The following is an 8,380-nucleotide window of genomic DNA, read 5'->3' on the forward strand; positions in this document are numbered from 1 at the left end:
GAACTGAACATCTAAATAGACCCATTACGAAAGAAGAAACTGAAAAGGTAATACAACTTCCACCTGAAAAAAAGCCCTGGACCCGATGGTTTTACAGGTGAATTTTATAAAACATTCAGAGTAGAACTATTACCTATTCTACCCAAAGTATTTAAGAAAATAGAAAAAGATGGAATTCTCCCACACTGATTTTATGAAGCAAACATATCCTTGATACTAAAGCCAGGTAAAAACACCATCAATGTAGGAGAATATAGACTGATATCTCTCATGAACATAGATGCAAAAATCCTGAATAAAATAATGGCCAATAGAATCCAATGATACATCAAAAAATAATTCACCATGACAAACTGTTACAATAACAGGTATGAAAGGATGGTTCAACATAAGAAAAAAGAAATCAGTGTAATTAATCATATTAACAAAGCAAAAAAACAGGAACAACATGATCCTATCAATTGATGCAGAAAAGGCCTTTGATAAAATACAACACCTTTTCCTGATCAGACACTCAATAAAATAGTAATAGAAGGGAATTTCCTCAATGTAGTAAAACGCAAATACACAAAACCAAGAGCCAATGTTGTTCTCAATGGAGAGAAGTTAAAGGCATTCCCCTTGAGAACAGGAAATAGAAAAGGAAGTTTTGGTGGTACCAATAAGATAAGAGAAGGAAAGATGAGGTATCCAACTTGGCAAAGAGGAGGTAAAATTAACTCTTTCTGCAGATGACATAATAGTACACTTAGAAACCCCTGAAGATTCAGCAAGAAAACTATTGGACATAGTTGACCAATTTAGCAAAGTGGTAGGATACAAGATCAACATACAAATATCTATTGAATTTCTCTACAACAACAAAGAGAATATAGAACTGGAAGTAAGAAAACAATACCCATCACAATAGCTATTCACAAGGTTAAATACTTGGGAGTAAATCTAACTGGAAAGACAAAAGACTTATTAAAGAAAATAACAAAACCTTATTACAAGAAACAAAAGAGACATGGAGAAATGGAAGGATATTCCTTGCTCATGTATAGGAAGACTCAATATTGTCAAAATGTCAATACTACCAAAGGCAATCTACACCTTCAATGCAATCCCAATACAAATACCAATTCCATTCTTCAACAAGATGGAAAAGGCATTCTCCAATTTCATTTAGAATTAAAGAGACCCTGAATAAGCAAAGCACTCCTTAAAAAGAGAAACAAGGTAGGAGGTATCTCACTCCCTGATTTCAAATCCTACTACACTGCTGTGGTGGTAAAGATGGTGTGGTACTGGTACAATGATAGACACATAGATCAATGGAATAGAATTGAGAACCCAGAAATCAGCTCATCTACCTATGGTCAACTGATTTTTACAAGAAGATGAAATCATTTAAGTGGGAAAATGACAGCCTTTTTAACAAATGGTGTTGGTGAAATAAAAAAAACTATTTGCAGAAACCTCAAGCAAGACCCACACCTCACCATATACAAAAACCAACTCAAAGTGGACCAAGGACCTAGGACTAAAACCAAGAAATATAAACTTCATTACAGAAAAGCTTTTAAGAACTCTTCAAGCCCAAATCTACAACATGAGTAGTCTTCTGAGCATCCTGAAATACCTACAACCAGGAGAGGGTAAAATAGATGAAATGGACCTTTTAAGATTCAAATCCCTATGCACATAAAAAGAAAGAAAGAAAGCCACAGACTAGAAAAGAATATTTGGTAATGACATGTCTGATAAGGGACTTATATCTAGAATATGTAGAATACTCAAACAACACAACAAGATAAATGTAAACAACTAATCACAAAATGGGCAAAGGATATAATCAGAAACTTCACCAAAAAAGACATTCAGATGGTGAACACACAAATGAAGACATGTTTAAAAGCCCTAGCTCTATGAGAGATGAAGATCAGAACAACTATGAGATATCATCTCACCCTAGTAAGTAAAACAAAATTCAACAAAATAGCAAACAATAAATGCTAGAGAGAATGTGGAGAAACTGGAACCATTATTCTTTGTTCGTGGGTGTGTAAAATGGTACATCCATTCTGGAAGGCAGTAAGACACTTTCTCAAAAAGTTGAAAAAAGCAACAACAACAAAAAAAAAAAAGTTGAAAAAGAAATATCATTTGAGCCAGTAATTTCACTACTGGGAAAATATCTTAAAGAAATCATAATTGCCACCCAAGCAGAGATATGCACAACCATATTTATTGCTATATTGTTCACAATAGTGAAGATGGAAACAACCCATATGCCCATCAACAAACAAAAGGATAGAGAAGCTGTGGTATATTCACACAATGGAATTCTAGGCAGTACTGAAAATCAAGAAACTTACTAAATATTATACAAGATGGGTGACCATGTAGGACATTATGCCAAGTGAAATATCTCAATCATAAAAGGACAAATACTACATAATGTCACTGTTATATAATAGTATTGACATCAGGGTTGGGGGAAACTAAGAAAAGAGAGGATAAATAAAGTACACTGCAACACTGAATCAGAGGAGGGAAAGATTTGCTTAAAAGAAATGTATTATTTTACTTTTCAAAAGAAAGGCTTAATAGTGGAGTGGATTTGGGGGAAGGGATGGCATAACAATGAAACAATTTTTCTTTTACTTTTCAAAGAGAAGAGTGAACTGGGGGTAGGTTGGGCAGGGGAAAATGTACAACAATGAATGAATGAAAATCCAGTCTCTGTAAACTTTCATTAAAATTAATTAACAAAAAGGGAATAAATGATTAGGTATTATTTGCATGACAACAGTCCAGAATAAGTGCTGCGTAGTAGTAGACTTGGAGAGGGGTTGAACAACAATGGAATTTTTTTTTCCAAAGAGAAAAGTGAACTGGGGTGGGGTGGGTAAGGAGGTAAATGTGTAAGCATGAATGGATGGAAATTCAAGTTCTCTATAAACTTTCATTAAAATCTTAATTTTTTAAAAAAGGCCCTGAATAATTACAGAGAAAAGAGAAGCCAGAACAAAGGAAAGTGAGGCTGAAGTAAAAGTGCTGAACAGATTTCAAAAAAAAAAAAAAAAGCTTTAGAATATAAAGTAAAGTAGTATAATGGAAAGTACAGAGAACTAGAATTGGAGAATGAAAAGGGAAGGACTCGCTTGGCATTTCTCAAGCTCAAAGAACTGAACACTAAACCTAAGCCTCCACTTAACAATACTGAGACTTGGAATATTATCGGTAGATCAATGAATAGCCGAAGAAGCATCAAAAGAAGATTTAGAAAATGTATAGAATCACTGTATCAAAAAAGAGTTGGCTAACACTGAAATATTTCAAGAAGTATATGATCAAGAGCCAATGGTTGTGATGGAAGAATTTCAATCTGCAGTGAAGGCTTGTCCAAAAATGAGGCCACTATATTCTATGAGATACCAATTGACATGTTTAAAAATAACAATAGATACAATCCTGGGCATTATGTTTGCCAGTCTGTTACAAGAAACTTGGAAGATAGTTAACTGACCAACAAACTGGAATAGATGATCGATAGATAGATAGATAGATAGATAGATAGATAGATAGATAGATAGATGTACTAGTTCCAAGAGAGGTTGCCTAAATGAATAAGGCAATTATTAAATAATATTAACAATATCACATGCAAACAAAATCTGGCTGATGATCATCCTAAACCAGGTAGAACATAGTACATAAATGAAAAATGGCCAAAAGTTCAGGTTGGATTTAGAAGAAGCTGTGCTGCAAGGGTTATCATTGTGATACCAGATGGATCCTGGCAGAAAATAAAAAACATCAGAAGAATATCTATTTGTGTATTATTCATGCAAAAGCATTTGACTATATGTTGTTTTTGTTGTTGTACTATATGGATCATAAAAACTATTGCTAATTTTGAGAAGAATGGAAATCTCAGAACAATCATGCTCATGCAAAACTTATATCTAGGTCAAGACTCTGTTGTGTGAACAAAGCAGAAGAACACTGTTGATGTTGTTGTTATGTGCCGTCGAGTCACTTGCGACTCTCAGCGATCCTATGTCCAACAGCCCTAAACTCTGCACTGTCCTGTGCCAACCTCACCGTCTCCGATACACCCATCCTGATTACCCCAGCCACTGAATCAATCTATCTCATGGAGGGCCTTCCCCTCCTGCGCCTGCCCTCCACACTCCCAAGAATGATGTCTCTCTCCAAGAACTGGTCCCTTCTTATAACATGTCCAAAGTATGTCAGACAAAGCTTCAAAATCCTTGCCTCCAAGAAGCAGGCTGGTTTAACCCTCTCCAGGATGAATCTGTTTGTTTTCCTAGCAGTCCATGGTACACTAAATACTCTTCTCCAGCACCACAGTTTCAAGGCATCAATTATCCTTCTACCCTCTCTTGTCATTGTCCAACTCTCTGATGCATAACAAGTGACAGCAGAGACCATGGACTGTATCAGACGCACCTTAGTCTCCAGAGAGACACTATTGCTCTTCAGTACTTTGGAGAGGTCCCTAACAGCAGACTTTCCCATCACAATATGTCTTTTAATTTCCTGGCTGCTTGTGCCAAGAGTGTTGACTGTGGAGCCAAGCAAACTAAAGCTGTGAACAATCTGAATCTCTTCACCATCCATCCTAATCCTACCAATTGGTCCAGTGGTGAGATCTTTGTCTTCTTGACATTGAGCCTCAATCCATATTGAAGGCTGCAGTCCTTGACCCTCTGCAGCAAGTCCTTCAGGTCCTCCTCAGTTTCAGCAAGCAGGGTTGTGTCATCTGTATAATGCAGATTGTTAATAGCTCTTCCACCAATCCTGAAGCCACATTTCTCCTCATAAAGCCCAATCTCCCGGATAATCTGTCTGTATACAGATCAAAAAGGTACGGAGACAGGACACATCCCTGACGTATGCCCTTCCCAATTTTGAACCATGCAGTATTTCCTTGCTCTTTTCTGACAACTAACTGCCTCTTGGTCCAAGTATAGGTTTCGCATTAGCATGATCACGTAAGTGTTCTGGGATTCTTATTCTTCTCAGAGTCAGCCACAGTTTGTTATGATCCACAGTCAAAGACCTTTGCATAATCAATAAAATACAGATAGACATTCTTCTGGTATTCCCTGATATCAGGTAAGATCCATCTAACATTAGCTACAATATCCCTAATACCACGACCCCTTCTAAGCCCAGCCTGGATTTCTGATGTGCTGTTCCAGTCGTTTTTGGATAATCTGCAGTAGATTCTTGCTTGCATGCGAAATCAATAATACTGTTCTATAGTTTCCACATTCTGTTGGCTCACCCTAAGAAAAATGTGTGTCAGATCTTTCTGTTTTCTAAAACTAGAGGTATAAAATTCTGGTGGTTTAGTGGTTAAAGGATATGCTGCCAGCACAAAGGTATGTGATTTAAAGCCACCAACTTCCCCTAAATACTGCCTCAGTTCTTACTCAATGGTACACAGAAACAACAGAACCACTGTAGGATGTAGACTCTGTATCCCTCACAGTAAGTTCGTAAGTGGGCACTACTTTGAACACAGAAAGAAGTTTAATGGTAGGCAGTCAAAAAGCCAGACGTTCACTATAGTGCAGAAGAACTTAGATCCAATAGAGAAAATAGCTTTCTTTCAAATCTTTGTCCCTCCTGATAATATGTCCAAAGTTTTCTTGATCAACTCTCATCACCTGTGTTTCTAAGAATCACTTTTTTAAAGATTGTGTTTGTGCTTTTGATTTTGCATAGCACATTCATTAGTATCCAATAACACCGTAACACGAAGTGCTTTATTTTTCTTCATTCTAACTCATTGTCCAAATTTCATATACATATGGGGCAATTGAAAATACTATGTTATGTGTCAAATGCAGTTAATCTTAGATCTGATATTCTTACCCTCAGCAAAGAGCAGCAGTAGGTGTTACAACTGTCTAGAAAGTCGTCAAGAGAATGCTTGATTGTAGTGACGTCAGTAAGAGTAATGACAATTGTTACATCAGCAGCAAAAGTGGCAGACAAACTACAGTGAGAGAGAACTAAATTGTATCTCCCATCCAACAGAGCCAGAGCTGAATCCCTTAGCTTAAATATACTGTTAGATTTGGAGGTTGTCAAAACACAATTGATTGAGCTAAAAGAGTTTTCTAACACTTGTCAAACTACAGGGCAGAGTCCAAAACTGTGATGAGAAATTGCTCAGGATAAGACTTTCATTCTGAGTATTTCTAATGTAAATTTTAACCTGTTACTTCTCTAAAAGTCTACCAGGTTATGAGTACTCTCTATTTCATGTGGCCAGTGCAATGAATTAATGAACACAAAAGTTGGGAACCAAGAATCATGAGAGGGATTGTTGATATTTAATGTTGTAGCAGATGGTTTAGGAGTGTGGGACATTTCTGATTTCACAGACATTTCTTTATGCTATTGATGATATTATAGCAAAACCTTGATTGTGTTCATGTGAAACCTATAGTTGGAGCAGGAAGCTGTCTTCAGAACAGGGCAAGGAACAATAGCATGGTTCTAAATGAGAAAAAGACATCTTAAGGATGCATCATGGCCCCATACTTTTTCAATCTGCATGCAGAAAAGATCATTCAGGAGGCCAGACATTATAGGGGGGAAGGTGGCATCAGGAATGAAAGAAGGATAATCTACAATCTTTGTTACGCAGATGACACAACCTTACTTGCTAAAACTGAAGAAGACCTAAAGTATTTGCTACAAAAGGTCAAGGACTGGAGTCTTCAATGTAGATTGAAGTAGAATATAAGTAAGATAAAGATACTCACCCTTTGGATACTTTGGCAGCACCACAATAGAAAAGAGATTAAGGTTGCTAGTTTCAGTTTGCTCAGCTCCGCAATCAACACTCTTAGCATCAGCAGTCAGGAAATCAAATGACGTTGTTGGAAGTCTGCTAAAGACTAAGGTTCACCTGATCTAGGTGATGGTCTTTACAATTACTAGACATGCATTAGAGAGCTGGACAGTGATTAAGGATAATAGAGCAATCAATGACTTTCACTTATGGTGCTGGAGAAAGAGTATTGAACATATCGTGGAATGCCAAAGGAACAAACAAGTTTGTCTTAGCGAAGGTGAAACCAAGTTTTTCTGTGTAGGTTAGAATTTTGAAGCTCGATCTCATATACTTTGGTCATGTGGCCATTAGGGACCAGTCTTTGGAGAAGGACATCATGCTTGGAAGAGTGGAGTGATAACACAGCAAAGTAAGGCTCTGGAGAAGATGGATTGACACAGTGGCTGGGGTAATAGAGGTAAGTGTATTGACTTCTGTGAGACTAAATCAGAAAAGGGCAGAGTTCACAGGTGACTCACAGGGAACCACCTCAACAACAACCCTGATGCTCTTAATGAGATTTTCCCTTGTGTACTTAATGTGGTTTAAATGTTGCTATTCCAGTGCCCTTGTCATTGTGCATAAACTCCTTCATTGTCCAATATCCACATGAATATAAGAAGGAAATACCTTGACTTAGATTAGGTACAATTAAGTCATCAAAGTGGAATTCTTGCTTTTAGCATTTTTAAGAGGCTCTTTGTTGTTAAAAGCTTATAAGCAACTATCAAAAACACAACAATTTGTCTCTGTTTGCCTGGAGCCATAGTTTCTGAAGCAAGAAAGATCTAAGGAAAAGGTCTGATATTTTAACATAGTTAATTGAATTCTTGGTCCTTTGCTCATCTTAATAAATCTGTAAAAATTTCCCGGGGAATTTAGTTACCTTCTAGGACATATAGGGCACAAAAGACTAAAAACATAATTCCTCAGATGTGGCTCACATTCATTTGTTAATACATGATTTTGGTTAGTAGAGATCTAAATGTATTTAGCTGCATAAGCTTTCATCTGACAAATAAGGCATAGCTATGTTTTTTGGGGTTTGAGTGTGTTTTTTATTTCTCAAGATAACTAAACTGTCCATGGTGTATTACTACAACTTCCAATATCTTGGTTTGTGAAAAGCAGAGTTCAATAATTTTTCTCAGAGGTACATTTCAGAATTTAGGTTTTCAGATTCACATCTGATGGTATTCCTTTTCCAGTTCACAAGAGAGAAAAACAAAACAAAACGAAGACAAGAAGTTAGGTAAGTTATCTTCCAAACTGCTGTTTATGAGAAGCAATTGACTTTGAAAGCTGGAGGCCAAACTATAATTTACTTGTTTTTTTCTTTCTTTGCATTTGAGCTATAACCTAACTTCTCTGGAGAATAGAGACAAGCTATATTTTGAGTGATTGAAAACTGGCAGAATAAAAAAAAAGGAAAATAAAAAAAACACAGATAGCATATAGATCCACATTGAAAATACTCCAAAATTAGATTTCACTGCACAATTCTGTGTTTAAATA

The sequence above is a fragment of the Elephantulus edwardii genome, unplaced genomic scaffold (genome assembly GCF_000299155.1).
Source record: "Elephantulus edwardii isolate Elephantulus edwardi_28Jun2011 unplaced genomic scaffold, EleEdw1.0 scaffold00107, whole genome shotgun sequence".
Classification (NCBI taxonomy): Eukaryota; Metazoa; Chordata; class Mammalia; order Macroscelidea; family Macroscelididae; genus Elephantulus; species Elephantulus edwardii.